This window comes from Protopterus annectens, chromosome 6.part0 (assembly GCF_019279795.1).
Source record: "Protopterus annectens isolate FY-2018-M chromosome 6.part0, PAN1.0, whole genome shotgun sequence".
NCBI lineage: Eukaryota > Metazoa > Chordata > Ceratodontiformes > Protopteridae > Protopterus > Protopterus annectens.
In genome coordinates this window covers 642,915,913-642,936,789 of record NC_056737.1, presented here as the reverse complement: position 1 = coordinate 642,936,789, position 20,877 = coordinate 642,915,913, and positions in this window count along the sequence as shown.

Here is a 20,877-nt window from a genome sequence, read left to right as displayed (position 1 = left end):
GGCAAGATCTGCCTTTAACAAAGCCGAACTGGGTGGGTCCAGTGTCTAGAGGTTCCCAATGTCCCTGTTAATGAGCTCCATGATAATGTGTTCCATGGCTTTGCAGACCAAGCTAGTCAAGCTTATATGGTGATAATTCCCAGGGTCAGTTGTGGCACTACCTTTGTGGAGTGGTACGACTGTTGCTGTACGCCATTCTTTGGGTACATAGCCTGTAGAGAGGCTGAGTTTGAATAGTGATTTGAGATTTCCATCCTCTCTTCCAGCTCCAAAAGTCTGTAAAAATGTATCTATAGCCAACTACTTAACTACCTACTACACCACAACCTCCTCTCCCTAACCCAACATGAGTTTAGGGCTAGTCATAGCACCACCACTGCTCTTATATCTTTCTTGGACACATTCAACCATGCTTAAGACTCAGGATACCTTGTCTACTTACTATTTCTTGACCTTTCCAAGGCATTTGATACTGTCTCCCACCTACTTCTCCTGAGCAAACTATCCAATTTAGGCATATCTCCCCCCTACCCTAGGCTGGTTTTCCAACTGTCTTACAGATAGACAGCAAGCAACCAGATGGCACCAGTCCTACACTCCTTTCCTCAACATCAATACTGGAGTCCCACAAGGGTCCATACTAGGTCCACTGGTCTTTAGCCTTTTCATTAATGATTTCCATAGCAGCATACCCCATGCTAATGTTATCCAGTATGCATATGACTCCACCATCATCTGCATGGCCAGGTCTACTTCAGAACTACTTACACCCACCCAAAATGCTTTCACCTCCACTGAAACCTGGATGTATAATAACCATTTAGCCCTAAATGCTAATAAAACCAAACACATTATTCACCCCCCAAAAAATCAACACCCCTAACCAAAAATTAATTTTACCATCAAATCACTCAATAACACTTGCCTTGAAGTAGTCCCATATACCAAACTTCTAAGGGTCATCATAGATGAACCCCTAACTTCTGACCAGCATATTAACACAAACATAAAAAAAAAAACATGAGAAACTAGGCATCCTGTATAGGCACAAACACTTCCTCACCTATGCAGCAAGACTATCCCCTGCCTCATCCTTTCTACTTCCATCCTTGCTCTATGGTGCACCTCTCCTTACTAATATGCAATCCTCTCTTAAATCCAAACTGGACTCATGCTGCAATAAAATCAGAAAAATTTGTAACCAGCACCAAACACTCCTTCCACCACTGCATATCACTCCAATGTCTAAACTGGCTAGAACGTCCCCAACCTCTAACACACTTGAAACTAACCACAGCGCATAAGCTTTCTAGATGGCCTGCCCTCTCTCCTCTGTTCACCATGCATCACTCAAATAGACTTCTGCAATCAGTCAATCAGATGCTCCTTAATGTAGCAAAACCTAACCTTTCTGCTGGTCAAATGCATTATCCATATGCTATAGCAAAACTATGGAATGTTCTCCTTCTTTCAATTAGGTCTACCAGCAACCCTGAATGCTTTAAGACTTTGTTAAAACAACACCTGTTCTCCCATTGGCTATGTACATGTACCAGCACTGACTATAAAAAAAACAATACTCCTCGCCTTCCTACTTTTCCTCCCCATCTCACTTATGGCACAGACTCCTCATATATGCAGTTAGTGCTTTCAACTTACTACGACTAACATGTGCCACCCAGCCACACATAATCTACTATATCAGTTACCTACCATATCTTCTATTCATTCTTGATGCCTATATAGCAGTAGCTCTAAGGCTGTACCTACCTTACTCAGTCGTGATGCCTATATAGCAGTAGCTCTAAGGCTGTACCTACCTTACTCAGTCGTGATGCCTATATAGCAGTAGCTCTAAGGCTGTACCTACCTTACTCAGTCTTGATGCCTATATAGCTGTAGCTCTAAGGCTGTACCTACCTTACTCAGTCTTGATGCCTATATAGCAGTAGCTCTAAGGCTGTACCTACCTTACTCAGTCATGATGCCTATATAGCAGTAGCTCTAAGGCTGTACCTACCTTACTCAGTCTTGATACCTATATAGCAGTAGCTCTAAGGCTGTACCTACCTTACTCAGTCATGATGCCTATATAGAAGTAGCTCTAAGGATGTACCTACCTTACTCAGTCGTGATGCCTATATAGCAGTAGCTCTAAGGCTGTACCTACCTTACTCAGTCTTGATGCCTATATAGCAGTAGCTCTAAGGCTGTACCTACCTTACTCAGTCTTGATGCCTATATAGCAGTATCTCTAAGGCTGTACCTACCTTACTCAGTCATGATGCCTATATAGCAGTAGCTCTAAGGCTGTACCTACCTTACTCAGTCGTGATGCCTATATAGCAGTAGCTCTAAGGCTGTACCTACTTTACTCAGTCATGATGCCTATATAGCAGTAGCTCTAAGGCTGTACCTACCTTACTCAGTCGTGATGCCTATATAGCAGTAGCTCTAAGGCTGTACCTACCTTACTCAGTCTTGATGCCTATATAGCAGTAGCTCTAAGGCTGTACCTACCTTACTCAGTCTTGATGCCTATATAGCTGTAGCTCTAAGGCTGTACCTACCTTACTCAGTCTTGATGCCTATATAGCAGTAGCTCTAAGGCTGTACCTACCTTACTCAGTCGTGATGCCTATATAGCAGTAGCTCTAAGGCTGTACCTACCTTACTCAGTCGTGATGCCTATATAGCAGTAGCTCTAAGGCTGTACCTACCTTACTCAGTCTTGATGCCTATATAGCAGTAGCTCTAAGGCTGTACCTACCTTACTCAGTCTTGATGCCTATATAGCAGTAGCTCTAAGGCTGTACCTAACTTACTCAGTCATGATGCCTATATAGCAGTAGCTCTAAGGCTGTACCTACCTTACTCAGTCGTGATGCCTATATAGCAGTAGCTCTAAGGCTGTACCTACCTTACTCAGTCATGATGCCTATATAGCAGTAGCTCTAAGGCTGTACCTACCTTACTCAGTCGTGATGCCTATATAGCAGTGGCTCTAAGGCTGTACCTACCTTACTCAGTTTTGATGCCTATATAGCAGTAGCTCTAAGGCTGTACCTACCTTACTCACTCTTGATTCCTATATAGCAGTAGCTCTAAGGCTGTACCTACCTTACTCAGTCGTGATGCCTATATAGCAGTAGCTCTAAGGCTGTACCTACCTTACTCAGTCGTGATGCCTATATAGCAGTAGCTCTAAGGCTGTACCTACCTTACTCAGTCGTGATGCCTATATAGCAGTAGCTCTAAGGCTGTACCTACCTTACTCAGTCTTGATGCCTATATAGCAGTAGCTCTAAGGCTGTACCTACCTTACTCAGTCTTGATTCCTATATAGCAGTAGCTCTAAGGCTGTACCTACCTTACTCAGTCGTGATGCCTATATAGCAGTAGCTCTAAGGCTGTACCTACCTTACTCAGTCTTGATGCCTATATAGCTGTAGCTCTAAGGCTGTACCTACCTTACTCAGTCGTGATGCCTATATAGCAGTAGCTCTAAGGCTGTACCTACCTTACTCAGTCATGATGCCTATATAGCAGTAGCTCTAAGGCTGTACCTACCTTACTCAGTCTTGATGCCTATATAGCAGTAGCTCTAAGGCTGTACCTACCTTACTCAGTCGTGATGCCTATATAGCAGTAGCTCTAAGGCTGTACCTACCTTACTCAGTCTTGATGCCTATATAGCAGTAGCTTTAAGGCTGTACCTACCTTACTCAGTCGTGATGCCTATATAGCAGTAGCTCTAAGGCTGTACCTACCTTACTCAGTCTTGATGCCTATATAGCAGTAGCTCTAAGGCTGTACCTACCTTACTCAGTCTTGATTCCTATATAGCAGTAGCTCTAAGGCTGTACCTACCTTACTCAGTCTTGATGCCTATATAGCAGTAGCTCTAAGGCTGTACCTACCTTACTCAGTCTTGATGCCTATATAGCAGTAGCTCTAAGGCTGTACCTACCTTACTCAGTCATGATGCCTATATAGCAGTAGCTCTAAGGCTGTACCTACCTTACTCAGTCTTGATGCCTATATAGCAGTAGCTCTAAGGCTGTACCTACCTTACTCAGTCGTGATGCCTATATAGCAGTAGCTCTAAGGCTGTACCTACCTTACTCAGTCGTGATGCCTATATAGCAGTAGCTCTAAGGCTGTACCTACCTTACTCAGTCGTGATGCCTATATAGCAGTAGCTCTAAGGCTGTACCTACCTTACTCAGTCGTGATGCCTATATAGCAGTAGCTCTAAGGCTGTACCTACCTTACTCAGTTGTGATGCCTATATAGCAGTAGCTCTAAGGCTGTACCTACCTTACTCAGTCATGATGCCTATATAGCAGTAGCTCTAAGGCTGTACCTACCTTACTCAGTCTTGATGCCTATATAGCAGTAGCTCTAAGGCTGTACCTACCTTACTTAGTCTTGATGCCTATATAGCAGTAGCTCTAAGGCTGTACCTACCTTACTCAGTCGTGATGCCTATATAGCAGTAGCTCTAAGGCTGTACCTACCTTACTCAGTCTTGATGCCTATACAGCAGTAGCTCTAAGGCTGTACCTACCTTACTCAGTCTTGATGCCTATATAGCAGTAGCTCTAAGGCTGTACCTACCTTACTCAGTCTTGATGCCTATATAGCAGTAGCTCTAAGGCTGTACCTACCTTACTCAGTCTTGATTCCTATATAGCAGTAGCTCTAAGGCTGTACCTACCTTACTCAGTTTTGATGCCTATATAGCAGTAGCTCTAAGGCTGTACCTACCTTACTCAGTCTTGATGCCTATATAGCAGTAGCTCTAAGGCTGTACCTACATTACTCAGTCGTGATGCCTATATAGCAGTAGCTCTAAGGCTGTATCTACCTTACTCAGTCTTGATGCCTATATAGCAGTAGCTCTAAGGCTGTATCTACCTTCCTCAGTCTTGATGCCTATATAGCAGTAGCTCTAAGGCTGTACCTACCTTATTCAGTCGTGATGCCTATATAGCAGTAGCTCTAAGGCTGTACCTACCTTACTCAGTCGTAATGCCTATATAGCAGTAGCTCTAAGGCTGTACCTACCTTACTCAGTTGTGATGCCTATATAGCAGTAGCTCTAAGGCTGTACCTACCTTACTCAGTCATGATGCCTATATAGCAGTAGCTCTAAGGCTGTACCTACCTTACTCAGTCGTGATGCCTATATAGCAGTAGCTCTAAGGCTGTACCTACCTTACTCAGTCTTGATGCCTATATAGCAGTAGCTCTAAGGCTGTACCTACCTTACTCAGTCTTGATGCCTATATAGCTGTAGCTCTAAGGCTGTACCTTACTTACTCAGTCTTGATGCCTATATAGCAGTAGCTCTAAGGCTGTACCTACCTTACTCAGTCGTGATGCCTATATAGCAGTAGCTCTAAGGCTGTACCTACCTTACTCAGTCTTGATGCCTATATAGCTGTAGCTCTAAGGCTGTACCTACCTTTCAGAATCTTTAATCTGCTGTTCTCCATCTTTCCCTCTCTACTGCAAAACTACAAGTCTGTATTGTTCACGCATTCAATATTATCCCATGTCATCAACTGCATTCTTGTTTGGCTTGCATACTTAAAATCTAACATCTGTATAACAAGTATTATCTATTTTATTGTATCTCCTATTCTGTAATGTAATGTTTTGCATATCTCTCAATCTCTGAGTACAAAAACTTTGGACAAAGCCAAAAACAATGGGGGACAAAGCCCCAAAAATAGGGACACATTTTAAATATTGCTCTTATAAACTTAGAAAGTTGCTAGAATAAACGGTCTTGTGTTACCATGCATTTTCTGAATGATTTGAATTCTGAAACTCAAATGCCCATCACTATTTAGTGAATTTAGTCTTCACTAATTTGCCACAAAAATCCAGAAAAATCACAGCTTTTATGAGGAACAGACCAAAAATATGAGGCAAAAATATGGATATTTTGCAAAAATCTGGACAGTTGAGAGGTATTTTGTGCCACCACTGCTTGATTTCTGTATTTTGATTTTGTAGCTTTACCATGTCTTTTTGTTTGTGGAGCTTTTCTCCCTGGGCCTCTACTGAAAAGGGCTTACCCTGGCCCAGTAGACCTCCCAGTAAACAAATCAAAATAAATAAATAAATAATAAAATAGCCAAAGCTACTACTCAAAGCCTGAACTAAAACTGCACATTTTTTTCTCTGGGCATCATTTTGGATTCACAATTGGCTCTTGATTCACTTCAATTTTTCAGTTTTGCCTCAAAAGGTGCCTCATATTTTATACTTCATGTATTTATTTGCAGTGCACTAGAATTTGTATTTGCTCTATACTCATACAAGCTCTGGTAAGTTCATGTCTTTTTTAAGTCTTCCCTTTGCTTCATTGCTTCTGATAGCACAAATTATTATGTTATCAGTGAATAATACTGAGTAATACAACTTGTCAATTTTGTGATCAAATCAGTAACACAAGCATCTAAAGTTTCTCTTTAACTTTTCACTTTTTAAAGAGTACCTAATATCTAAATACCTAATGAATGGCAAATTATTTCTGGGAACACAATCATTTCCTGAATTTCCCTCTTTGTTGCTATTTTTATTCTTTTAAAAAATAAGAGGTAAATGTCTCTAATTCTTCTTCCCCAGTAACATGCATTGGTGTAGCAAACTGTATCTTTTCAGGCTTCTTGTCTGATTGAATTCTAGTGAGAAACTAATCAAATTTCTGAATTTACAGATTTCAGTGCTCAGCCAAATTTCCGCGTAGTATGAGAATAACAAGGGGGTTAAAGCGTATTTCTATCCCAATTTAACAGAATGCCGTCTGAAATTTTGATAGTAAACCTATTTTGCCTTACTTTCTTTTCCTGTGCCCTTGTTTTCCTTTGTACATATTTCTGTATTATCTCTGTCTGTCTGTCTATCTATTTATCTGTCTATCTATCTATCTATCTATCTATCTATCTATCTGTCTATCTATCTATCTTTCTCTCTTTCAATTTCTCAAATGGAATTAAATGAGTTGTAGTTCACAGAATGTAGCATTCTGAATCCTGCATGTAATAATTAAGTCTTTTTGTTGGATATTCCTGATTGGAATGAAGACTTGATACTTTATAAAATGGAGTGCAGTAGGAAATCTTTGCAATTTAAACTAAGCCTCTGTACATTTTATAGTCCAGCATACCTGTTTTCTAACTGTAGAACAGGAGTTCCAAAATACCCACACACAAAAGGAATATGCATGTACAAAAGAAGCCTAATGTACTAAATACACAGACAGTGTACTTGTCTAGAAGCTTGCTGTTTTGCACAGAGCAAGCTGTCCTGTAGAACCCATATACTCCACATTTTTCATTGTATCTTGGAGGTCTCACAATGCTTTGTTAGAAAAGGAAAATATTTTTTTTCATTCTCTGAAAATCCTGTGACCTTGGGGTTAGAATAAAGAAGTTAGAACAGCTTGTGTGTATGTGTGTGTGTGTGTGTGTTTGTGTGTGTTTGTGTGTGTGTGTGTGTGTGTGTGTGTGTGTGTGTGTGTGGTTGGAGGGGTAGCAGCCTCACATCTCATGGTATGAGTGGCCTTTTCTCTGCAAAAACAGCTTTTAGGTTTAATTGTGTTCTATTTACTTCTGTAATTGTTATACCTAACGATTTATTAGTTTCCATTTTCAGATATTTCTGCACTGAAAATTTATGTTTTGATGGGGTTAGTTTTATTGTAGCATGTTCAGTTTAATTTTTTAGTACTACTAGAACTTGTTACTGTTTTGCATCTTTGCTTTGGCCTGTGTAAACATTGTACCATCTCTTTCCTGGTGGAGTACACCTATGTGTCTGCACTGTGTGCATTACAGTGGAACAAACAGCTTTGCAAGATTGTTAAAAAGCCATGCCCTCATACAGACCAGGTGCATGCTTATGAGAGGAAGATCTTTGACAGAAGACATGACTCTCAACTGCTCAAGGTACCTGTATAAGATGAAACTAAGCTTGATGCTGTATATTTTTTTAAAAGTAACTTGCTGTTTGGCTAAATCAAGATATTAAGTCTAAGTAAAATATCATCAACAGCAGATGATACGTTTGCATAATATCACATACCAGGCTTTGAAAGGCCTACTTTTGTCAAAATCTGGAACTATTTCTATGTCTGGATTAAGTAGTTCTGTTTCTTTGTTTTAAGGAAACATTGTTGTAGTCATGTAATTTGTTGCAGTTAAGCCTTATTTTGTTTTTCTTATCTGTGGAAGTTTTGATCTGAGATGGGACATTATAACATACTTGGTACTTGATGGCACACAGGCATTCCTTCTGATTTTGCAGTTTAAGCATGTCAAGTGGAATACCACGTGCACTAGCACTTTTCTATTTCACTTTCTTTTAAATATTCTCCTGGCCACCATATCCATAATACACTGCCAGATACAAATGCAGATTTAATAGGATTCTTTTCTAATGTCAAATGTTAACATATCCCTGCCTAGAACTTGGTACTATTATGCTGGTGTGTGCATGGCTTAGTAACTGTTGTCCTAAAAATTCCTAATGCCAGTATGTAAATACACTTTACATCTACCTTTATATTTTAAATATTTTATGCACAGCATCCATTCTAAGCAATAGATAATATGAATCTTTCTTGAGAAACATTTAAGGTATTTGACAGCTTTTCAATTTTTATGGAAAACACTGTAACATTTTATGTTTTAACTGTAGAGCATTTCTCTTTGGGCATTCACTAGATCTCTCTCTCTCTCTCTCTCTCTATATATATATATGGGTTCCGTTCAGAAGCTCGGAATACTGAAATCTCGAATTTCAGTATTTCGAGCCCAAGAAGCTGAATCCACATAATAACGAAAGTTTAGAAGCGCGAAATTCAAAACCTTGAATACCGGAGATTTTGAATTTTGCGCTTCTAAGGTTCTGCTATGGTCATGTATTCAGGTAAGTGTGTGTGTGTGTGTGTGTGTGTGTGTGTGTGTGTGTGTGTGTGTGTGTGTATGTATGTGTGTGTTAAGTGGGGGGGGTGCATTGCTGTAAGCAGTGTAAAAATGATTCAGGAAAGTGAGCTGCCGTCTCACAACTCATAGGTTCATAGGTTGGTACTAGGCTATCAGCCCTAGGGCCTATACAAGACTAGCCATAACAATTCCCTGGATATTACTTCCCACAATATTTACTTTCCTGGACCCCTGTCTAACTGCCAATATTTTTGGACATATAAAATCACCTAAGGAGGTATGCAAAGGATTTGTAGGAAATGCATATCCATCAGTGTCCAGCTCAGAAATAACCACATTGTGCATCACTGGATGTATGGCTTACTGAGGTAATACTCTGAATACTAGGGCTGCTGTCAATACCTGAAGCCTTGAGCCTTTCACTGGACATCAGTGTTTGAAGTATCTGCAACTCAAATCCTCATCAAACCCATTTTTCCCATTTTCTACATGGGCTGGGGTGCTGTGTCAACCGCTGCCATCTCTCTCTATTCAATGCCAGTCTTCTGTCTTCATTGACACTCATGCCTGACTGTTGCAGGTCTTCTTTCACACAATCCATCTACTTGTTTGATGGGCACCCTCATTTCCTCTTGCCCTTTTCCTGTCTGTCCCAAATTTTCTTTATCAGATTGTTTTCTGCTTATCTACACATTTGTTCATACAACAGTAATCTGTTCTCTTTGATCTTTTCTGCAATTAGAGCTACGGTGGCTTCTGCTCTTATGTCCTCATTTCTTCATGTGTCCTGCAGTGTGCATCCTACCACCATCTCAGGCACTTCATCTGCACCACCTCTAGCTTCCTCATCTGCTCTGCCTTTACTTCCCAGGTTTTTGTACCATACAGAGTACAGGCTGAACCACTGTTTTGTACACCTTACTTTTTAGCTTCTTTGACATTCCTCTGTCATATAATACACATGACACAATGTGCCAGTTGGCTGCAGCCCCTCTGATTCTGGCTTTGACCTCCTCATTCAGACTTCCCTTCTTCTTAACCACCCCTTCCAGATACTTGAAGCTGTTAACCTGTTTCACTACTTTCCCTTCTATCTCGTTTCTCATCTACTTCTGATTTTTCCCATTTGTTGCCATTACCACTGACTTATTTGTACTCAGTTTCATCCCATGTGCCTTCAGTTTTGCATTCTATTCCCCTATCCTTTGCTGAAGTTTTTGCTTAGGGTCTGCCTGTAATGCCATATCATCTGCATACAACAACCTTGTTGGTCTGTTCCCTCTGACCTGTTTTCTTATGAAGTCCATCACCAGTATGAACAGCAATGAGCTCAGAGTTGAACCCTGGTGCACACCTACTCCCACTCCACTTCCACTAGGAACCCCTCTGTGATACCGAACACTAATATTTAAGTCACTGGTTCCTTGTACATAGCCTACACTAATTCTATCAATGTTTTTATGACTTTGAAACCCTGCAGGACTTCCCAAGTCAGCTTTCTTTGGACCTTATCATATGCTTTCTCCAAGTCTAGGAATGCCCAGATGGGCTCTTTCCTCCTTCCTTGTTTAGCTTCTTCTCAACTGTCTGTCTCACTGCAAACATCAGGTCATTTATCCTGATCTGAATCCAAACTGCTCATCACCTGTCTTACTTTCTGTGACTGCATGATCATTTATCAGCCACCCTCTGCATAACTTACATGCAATGTGACAGTTTAATACCTCTGAACTGCCCACAGTTGTGAAGCTCCCCTTTGTTCTTGAACACTGGCACTAATATGCTTATTCTTCAGTCATCTGTGATATGCCTTCCTCTGCACACTGCTATGAGTACCGTCAGGAGCCATTTCTCTGCTATATCACCCAGCATCTTTATCATATCTGCTGTGACCTCATTTGACCCTGCTGCTTTCCCCTAAATTAATTTTCCTTAGTGTTGTTCTTACTTCTTTTAAGGTGGGCTCCTCCTCTTCTCTTGTTGTAGGCTGTGCTCGAGGCAGTACAGCTTCTGTGGTGTTTTCTTCATTCAGAAGCTGCTGGAAGTACTCCTTCCATCTGCCTTTGCTATCCTGTGGACTTGTGAGCAGCTTGTTGTTGTCATCCCTTATGAAGGATGTCTGACTATCTTCTTTGTTTTTCTGTTTTTGCCTTGCAACCTGATGTAATGTCTTTGTGCCTTCTACTGTGTCACTTTCCAGAAGCTGGTAGAGTCCCTCTGATGCCTTTTTCTGTGATATTGCAACTCCTTTCTTAGCCAACCAGTATTTTTTTCTAGCTTGGTCCATCTTTTCTGTCACTTTTTCATTTACTCCTTCTTTCTTTTCATAACTTCCTGGACTTCTGCATTTCACCACCAGCTACTTTATACTTTATTTCCATACATGGCTTGGCTGCATGTCTGTTCTGTAGTCCTTACCTATGCTGGTATGAAGAGCTGCTGTTCTCCTTCTACTCCATCTATTTCCTCATCTCCTTGTGGTGCTAGAGCCCTGAGTAATTCCTTAAATTGTTGTGCTTTCTCTCCAGTCAACTTTCAGGTCTTCAGCCTTATCTCTGTTGACCTTAGAGCCTTTTCCGGCCACTGCTTGCAGCTGATTGTGGCAACCAGTAGTTTATGCTGTGTTTCAACTACTTCACTGGAAATGACTTTGCAATTGCTGATTCTACTCCAGTGCCCTTTCCATACTAGGAGAAAGGCTATCTCAGTTTCATGCTGGCAACCTTTCCATGTGATCTTGTGACTCGCTCTCTCTTTCTGAGCTATGTGGTGGCTACTATGAAGCCATCAAGGCATTTGCCAGACAGCAGTCTATATTGGACTCTCCTTCTTTATTCCTGTTGCCTCATCCATGTGGACATAGGCAGTCTTTGTATCATGTTCTGTCTGTCCTGATGTGTACATACAAGTCACCCATTATCAACACCACTTCAAGATGTCATTTTAGATAGTGAAGATTTGTCTATAAGGTAAGGATACTCTCCTTTGTTTATGTTAAAGACTAGGAGAAACATCAGGGCTATTTTGGAAAAAAATGATTGTATTTATTTATTTGGCATTTGTTTACTGGGAAAGTCCATGTGCGTCATAAGGTACCCATTTTCAGTGGAGGCCCAGGGAGAAAAGCACCAGATACATATGGTTAATGGTTAACAGAGTGCAAAACTAGACAGACATAATAAAGACATAACTTTCAAGTACAAATATGAAAGCAGCACTTTAGTTTGTCAGAATGAGAACTTAACAGACATAGTGAAGTCATAACATTCAAGCACAAAATTTGAAAAACTACACATTAGTTTGTCAGAATAAGAATTCAGCAGGAATAATAAAGCCATAGTGTTCAAGCATAAATTATATGGAAAGCTTGATAATAGCAAGATGCAGCATTATTTACATAATAGATGATCATCATAACGATTATTAATATTCTAGAGGTCATGAAATATGGTAACAGATTATACTAGTGAAAGTGTAGGTTAGTATGAGTAGAGAAGGGTATGGTGTGATAGAGGGGATAGTAGGAATAGATGTGGAAAAGGTATGAGTGTGACCTCAGGGGAGTATGTGTAGAGGAAGGGAGGGCTGGATAAGTTAGTAGTTGGAATAGAGAAAGTAGAGGTAAGAAAAGATATAAGAGTACCTCAGTCTGGGCTCATACAGAAGCAAATCCAAGCTTTGTTGAAATATTTTTATAGAGGTTTTGAAGGAGTGGAGGTTAGTAGCAGTTTCGATAGTCAGAGGAAGGGAGTTCCATAGTTTTGCCACAGAGCAGGAGTAAAGGCTTAGGCCTGTGGTTTTGTTAGGTTTATACGTTGTGAGGAGATGTTTGACTTCAGATCTGAGATGTTTATTTTGGATATAAAAGTTGATTAATGGGCTAAGAGCAGGACAAGCTAGTGGGTTGTGGGTGATTTTGTATACCATAGCAAGTTGTATGTATTGGAGGTGGAGGGGGAGTTCAAGCAAGCTTAGGGAATGTAGGGCTTTACAGTGTTGAGTTAGAGGGGTTGTGTTTATGGAAAATTTGGCAATTTTATTATAGCAGCTGTTTTTTTTTTTCCTTAGGGAGGTCTGTAAGTTAATTAGAATTGGAGCCTCATATAACAAAGAGGGAAAGAGGCAGGTTTTAGCCAGAGTAATTTTGGTAGTTGCTGTTTGGAAGTTTTTATTCCTGTATAGCATGCCTAGTTCTTGGTGCTATTTTTATACTGTTTTGTACATACAAGGCCAAGGGTGGTGGTGCTGCAGTAGCATTGTCGCCTCACAGTAAGACGCTGTCCAGTTCAATTCTTAGCTAGAGCGTCGTCTGCGTGAAGACATGCGTGAATGGGCGTACCTTCGTTGAAGGTTGTGCGTCAGGGCTGGTAACTCGGCACATAAAAATCAACTACCAATCATTAGCGGACCGGAGTTCCGCTGTGGCGACTCCTAACCGGGAAATGCCGAAAGACTCAACAACAGCAACAACAACATACAAGGCCAAACTTGAGATTATCATCAGTTGTGACACCTAGTAGTTTGGTATGCTAAACCAATTCAGTTTTAGTATTGTTGGCCGAGAAGATCTTGAAGTTTGTTTTGCTGGAGATATGGGGTTTGTGGGTGAAGAAAAGGAACTTTGTTTTTTTCTGGGGGGAGGGTTCTGTAGGAGTTCAGCCATAGTTCTATGGAAGAGAAACATTGTTGTGTTATGTGTTATGTGTTGTAGGTGAGTTAATGTGTATGATACACAGATAATAGTGGAGTCATCTGCATATTCGATTGTAGTGTCTTCACAGGACGAAGTAAGTTATTGGTGAAGACATTAAATAGAAATAGGCCAAGGATGGATCCTTAAAGTGCACCTGTAGGGGTGATGTGATAGGGGGAGATATAGCCTTGCCATTTTACTGCTTGCTGACTGTCAGCTAGGTAACTTTTAACCCACTGAAGTGAGGAGGAGGATAGACCAATGCTGGAAGGTTACTTAAGGAGTTTGTGGTGAGATACCATGTCAAATGCTTTTGACAAATCTAGAAATACTGCAGATACTAGTTTGCCAGTGTCATGGGCTTTGTTGACAGAGTCCATGAAAGATAATAAGGCTGTTGAGGTACTATGTGCAGGTCTAAAGCCATGTTGAGTGTGGAAAACTAGGTTGCTGTGTGCAAGATGGTGGAGAAGTTGTAGATTCACACATTTTTCTGGAATCTTAGAAAGGGGGACAAGATTGCAATATGATGAAAGTTTGTAATTTCAGTGGAGCTGCCTTCCTTATGGAAAGGGTAATGTATGATCTTTTACATAGGTTAGGGACATGTGATTCGATTATGGCTCTATTAATTAAGATGCTAACAGGGAATGCTTTTGCCTCTGTGGCAAGCTTTAGGTATTCAGGTGGGAGGTTGTCTGCTGAGGTTGAGCAAGGTTTCAGTTTTTGTAGTAGATTTTTTTTTATTTGAGATAAAGAGATGGGCTGAAAAGTAATCTGAGGATGGTTTGTTTTTTGGTTATGAATGAGGGGTTGGTTATGTGTGTGTATGTGGGGGGGTGTATAAAGGTTAGTGTTGGGGGTATTAGTAGAAGTAGTGAAGTGGGGTTGAAGAGTTGGGTTTACTTTTAGGTTGGATATGGACTGGCTGGTTGAAGAGGTGGTATATCAGGGTATGAATTGGGATTATTTTTATTTCCTGGGTTACGTAGTGACATTACAGAGGACCCAAATTTCTTAGGGTTGTTTTTGTGGTTATCTCGAATGTAGGAATAGTATGAATTTTTTGTCATGCAATCTTTGTCTTTTTGTTTGATTGTGGAGTTGTCTGTATAACTAAAGATTTAATGTCATTTTTATTCTTTAGCCAGGGAGGCCATGCTTTGTCCCTGTCTTTAATTAGAATTGTACATGATTTGGTGAGCTAGGGGCTATGGTTATTTTTTTATTCTGGACGTCATAAGTGTATTACAAACAATGACATTAAATGCATGTTCAAATGTGATTGTTGCCAATGATATCATATATTTTTAAGGCAGTAGTCTTGATTTACAAATCATTAATAGTAATATAAAAATAAAGGTTGCCTTAAGTGTAATTCAACAGTGGTGGTTTATTTGAGTATTTATAAAACTTGTATTGCATTTTATATGGGGAAACAGAAAGGTGTTTAAAAAGAATGATTTATGTGCATTATTATATTATCAAATTAAGGATAGTAAGAATGTACTTTATAGGCACACACTGATCAATATTAATGTTAAAAAGTGCTTGCTTGTGTTGGAAAAGGTATACAAAAATAGATGAGGTTGTTGGTAGGAAGATGAGATATCCTACAGGGAGTTAAACTGACATACCACCCTGGGTTTGAATGACAGCTTATCTGTTAAAAGTATCTTAAGTGTGGAGGCAAGTAAACTGTGAATAATTATGTTTCTAAATGTAATTTTAACACCATCAAAAACGTTTTAGCAATTGATTTATTCATAAGTATGACAGAGTTAAGTTTTATTAAACCTCATGATTCATGTCACATGATTTATACATTAGCTAAGGGCTTGCTTTTCATATTGTTTCATTCTGATGACATCCGGTGTAATCCTATGAGGACAGAAAGAGCTAAATAGATATTGGTGTATGGAAGACAACACAGTCTTTATTTATTTATTTATTTTACATTTGTTAACCGGGATAGTCCAACTGCATACATGTCCATTTTCAGAGGAGGCCCGGGGAGAAAATCTTCAAAGAAACACATATGCAAGACATACAAACAATATATTTTACATGTTTCTAGTATATTCAACCAGACAATACAGATGAGCACACATTATTAATTTCTTCACAAAGACATATATAATGATCAATACATATACAAACAATAAGGTATGTTAAATATCTATCTAGTGTCACATCATGCATCTGAATGTGGTATTGATAAGACTAAACAGTCCTATCAGGAGATTATGTGTTTAAGGCAAGAGTTATAGCAGGAGTGGAGTAGGACTGAAGTTAGTCTGGTGTGGAGCAGGGACATAACCATTGGTTGCTGAGATGGCTTTTGATAGATTTCTTAAATTTGGATAGAGAAGATTCCAAGGTAATGGATGGAGGCAGGGAGTTCCACATTTTGGATATGTAAGATGAGTAGAGGGAGTCACCAGTATGGTTGTGTGATCTAGTAACTGTTAATAGTAACTTATCTGTGGAGCGGAGTTGCCTAGGACAGGAATACTGCTGAATTAGGTTGCTTAAAGCTGGTGTTTTATTTGGGTGGGAAAGCAGCTTATAAGTAATGATAAGTTGATTGTAGATTAATAAATTTGGCAGTTCACGCCAGTCCAATTGTTTTAGGTTATGACAGTGATGGGTTCTAAAAGATGAGTTATTAGCAAATTTGGCTATTTGATTATAGCAGGTTGCCAGTTTGCTCGTTTCTGTTTTGGATAGATTTGTTAGGATTGGGGATGCATAAAGTAATGTTGAGAGCAAGTGAGTGCGAGCAATTGTGGTCCTAGCAGTGTGGGTCAAGTAGGATTTGTGTTTGTAGAGACTACCTAGCTTTCTGTGAGTGTTTTTAATAGCTAGATTAATGTGGATATCAAACTTTAACTTGTTATCAATGGTGACGCCTAGTAGTTTTGTGTGAGATTCGGGTGTGATAAGTGTACCATTTTTAGAGTGAATATTGAAAGTGGCGGTAAGGCTGGTATTTTGTGATGGGTGAAATAGCAGGATCTTGGTCTTTTTGGGGTTATGAATGAGGCCATTGTCAGTAAGCCAGTTTTCAGTTGAGTGGAAGTTATCCTGGGTTTTATTGTGTAGTTCTTGCGGAGTTGAGGCACTGCATATTATAGTGGAATTGTCTGCTTATCAGATAAGGCTAATGCTATTTGCTGCTGAGTGGAGATTGTTTGTGAAAATTGAGAATATCAAGGGACCCAGTATTGATTCCTGAGGTACCCCAAGAGTGACTGGTAAAAGTGGAGATAAGTTATTGTTCCAGTGCACTGCTTGTTGCCTGTCCCTAAGATAGTTGTTGAACCAGGAGATTGATTGGTTGTCTAATCCTAAGTTTTTGAGGTGGCAGATGAGTTTGTCATGGCTAACCATATCAAAGGCTTTTGATAGGTCTAAGAAAAGGGCAGAAGTAAGTTTACCATTTTTCCTGTTATGGTATCTGTGAATGCTAACAGAGCTGTGGTGGTACTATGACCGGGACGGAAACCATGTTCAGTTGGAGATATGAGTTCCTGATTTATAAGGTGGTTCATAAGTTGATGGTGGATGAATTTTTCTAATATTTTAGCCAGTGGAGATAGAATAGCGATTGGTCGGTAGTTGGATATGTCATAGGAAGTGCCACCTTTGTGAAGAGGTATGATATAGGCAGTTTTCCAAATCAGGGGCACTGTAGCTTCAGTAATTGATCTACTGATTAATATAGAAACTGGTACAGCTATTTCTGCTGCTGCCAGTTTTAGAAATTCATTGGGGAGGGAATCTATTCCTAGTGTTGTGGGTTTCAGCTGGGATAGTAGTTTTCTTATGTAGGAGGTTGTGGTGGGTTGCAGTTTAAAAGTGGGCATGTAGTTAGTGGAGGTGGGGACACCTGTTGTAGTGACAGTGAGATATTGTTGGGTTAGAGCTTGTACGGTTTCAGTAAAGAATGTATTGAATGATTCGACTATGTTGTCTTTTGTTGAACGTGATTTTGGGGGTGGGGTAATGGTTTTACCAGGGTGTAGTAACTTGTTTAAACCTGCCAAGAATTTCTTACGGTTATTCATGTGTTGGGTTTGATGGGTAATGAAGTAGTTTCTCTTGTCTTGGATAACTAGTTTTTTGGTTAGATTCCTAATCAGTTAGTAAGCTTGCTGTGTACTAGGGCTTTTATTGGACCTCCAGGTTGTCCAGGCTCTATTTCTTTCAGCTATTTTTTACCTAGTTTCCATAGTTAACCATAGAACTGGTTTTGACTTTACTCTAGTAGTTCTTGCAGGGGCGTGTCTGTTTAATATATCTAAGAAGGTGGAGTTGAAGTGTTGAATAGCTTCGTTTAAGGGTGGGTAATAAAGGTCAGACCAATTATATAGCTTTAGTTCTTGTCTGAAGTGAGTGGGGTTAAAGTGTTTTTTGTTTCTAATTGTTTGAAGTATAGGACTTTGGGGGTGATGGGAGTTGTATTTAAGTAAAGTTTTTTTTTTTTAATATTTTAAGTAAAGTATTTTTTAAGTAAAGTATTTAAGTATTTTTTTTATTCTGTATATCAGCTATTTTCTCAGAGAATCAATTAGTATATCTCTCATTCCTATATTATTTCCTACACAATTTTGTATAATGGCTCTATACTACTCTTTGATAACCCAAACATTCCCAGAGGTAGTTGTCTTTAAATGCCCTACATACCTGAATAAACTCTCCTCTCAAATATCTATATGAAACACTGTACAAGTTCAGATATTTTAATCTTTGATAATATTGTACATTTTCACATATATGGATGCCCTTGATATATTTTTGCTCTACTCTTTCCAATTTGTTCATGCTAATTTTCTTATAATGTATCGCTATTATTGTTATATACTGTAGTTTAGGTCTGATGTAACTTACAAACAATGATTTCATCATTTCTGATTTCCTAAGCTGTATAAACATTTTAATACAGCCTATGGTCTTATAACTATCATTAGCTAATTGGTTTATATGATCAAAAAAACTCAAAGCTGGATCTACCCATATACCAAGGTCCAAAATGAAAGCGCAGTTATGTATGCATATACAAAAAAAGAAACAAATGCGTAGAGGTTAACATCTCGTGAAACAAGAAAATGAGCTTTGAAAGAGTATATGAGCATTTCTGTGCAAGAGCCAGTGAGGTTGTTATATCATAGTGCACAACCACCCTTTCAGTCTGCCTACCTATCACAACATTTCACAAAAGGATAGCTAAGTGCTGACAGCAGGAATCCTGGGATATATTGATACGCTATTGCACCACCATATACAGAATTAATGAATGAGGAAGGCGGGGATCAAATGTCTGTGAAGCATGACTGCTACAAAAACATAACAGTACCTGCCTCAGTGATATGGCAATATGATGATTCTTAATAGAATGCAAGTAGCCACATACTGTGGTCTTCAATTCTGGTAATCAGTCACATATTATGAAGCAATGCAGTGTTACTTCTCAATTGTTCATATGTTTGGGACCATCCCCATTATAGTTCTGGTATCTTTTGCATCCTTCAGAGAATTTGTGACTATTTTTGACAGTGCTCTAGGTAATATTGCTATATAATGCAAAATGTAAATGCATAATAACATGATTTACAACCTCTCATCTAAGGTGCACTCTGTTATGATTTACATTGTGTCTCTGATTGTAGACCTTTGTTCCTGGAGATGCTTATAGAATTTATGTTGTAACATGGAAACCCATGCAATGAATCCATGAGAACTGTAATAATACATTAAAATGGAAACTGCAATTTAAATGAAAACGAATAGCACTGAAAACAATTTTTTGTATCCTAAAAGCACACTTACATAAATATAGTACATGGTCATGCAGCAGTGGAGAAAGGGCAAAAAAAAAAAAAAAAAAAACACCTACAATGAAAGTTTGTCCTTCAATCTGTAAAAGATTTGTGATCAAACATAATCACATTGAACTGCAACTGCGGTTTAACTGAAACCTTAATGTTGTTGTCTTTCGACTTTTCCCAGTTAAGGGTTGCCACAGCGGAACTCCGGTCCACTAATGATTTGCACTAGATTTTCACAGTGCCGAGTTGCCAGCTTGACGCCCAACCTCCAATGAAGGCATGCCCATTTACACATGTCTTTCGGAACACCACTCGACCCGCAGGAAGGACATGCAAACTCCACACAGAAGGCACTCCCCTCACACTAGCTGAGAATCGAATGGGAGAACCTCTTGCTGTGAGGCAACAATGCTACACTGCGCCACCACGGATCAACTGAAACCTTAATAACTATGCAAAATAAATGCCACAAAAAAGAATATATAAATCAAATTATCATTTTCAAAGTCAGTTTAATTAACACAAAAACATGGTATAGATCAAACGTCTGTGACTGAAATGTGACACCCGCATGGCTCTGATTTATGGGATGCATGACTGTGACTGTTGATCTTGCAATGGTTGTGCATTTCAATGCACCATGGTCTAAGCTCCTAAAGCGCACTCTGTGGGAGCTGCATCCATGTCATTTCTTCTTTGAATTGTGCTCCAGACTTGTGGCAAACAGCAGAGTCTCAGTCTAGCTCCAGCCTTTGCATGTGGAGGCCTTTTCTCAGTATCATCTCAGAACTCTTTAAAAAGGCAAGCAAAATCCTTTGTAAACAATTATGTTGTACAGCACTAACAGCTTAAAGGTGTTGTACGTGGAATCTGGGGCATACTTACCTACTTGGGGTTTGCCCTCTTAGGCAAACTGCTGTGATCATGCATAAGCTTAGTTTCAAAAGTACGAATGGGATATTATGGCTTGTGTTAGTCATCCTGTCACTTCCCAGGTCTGGTTACCAGAAAGTTCTTACAATCTTCTGAAAAAAAAATAGACCAAATCACTGAAAACATCAAAACAAAAATACTTAATAACACTTTCACTGGACTGTAGTTATCACTTTGTCCTTAAAAGTTTAGTTTGAACCTGCATGTATACAGCACCCAAGATCAGCTTTTAAATATATTTAGCATTTCAGAACTAGAGCAAGGGCTGATGACGGTAATCTTTACATTTATATAAATAGCAAATCGAAAAGCTACTAAAGCTTTCCTGATTTAAAAAAAAAAAAAAAATGTCACTTCTTCTCAGTAACCAGGCCTCAGTGTATGAAATGAGTTGTGCTCGCTGATGACCGATATGCAGTTTTCAAATACTAAGTTTCATTCTTTCTGTTTGCTAGCT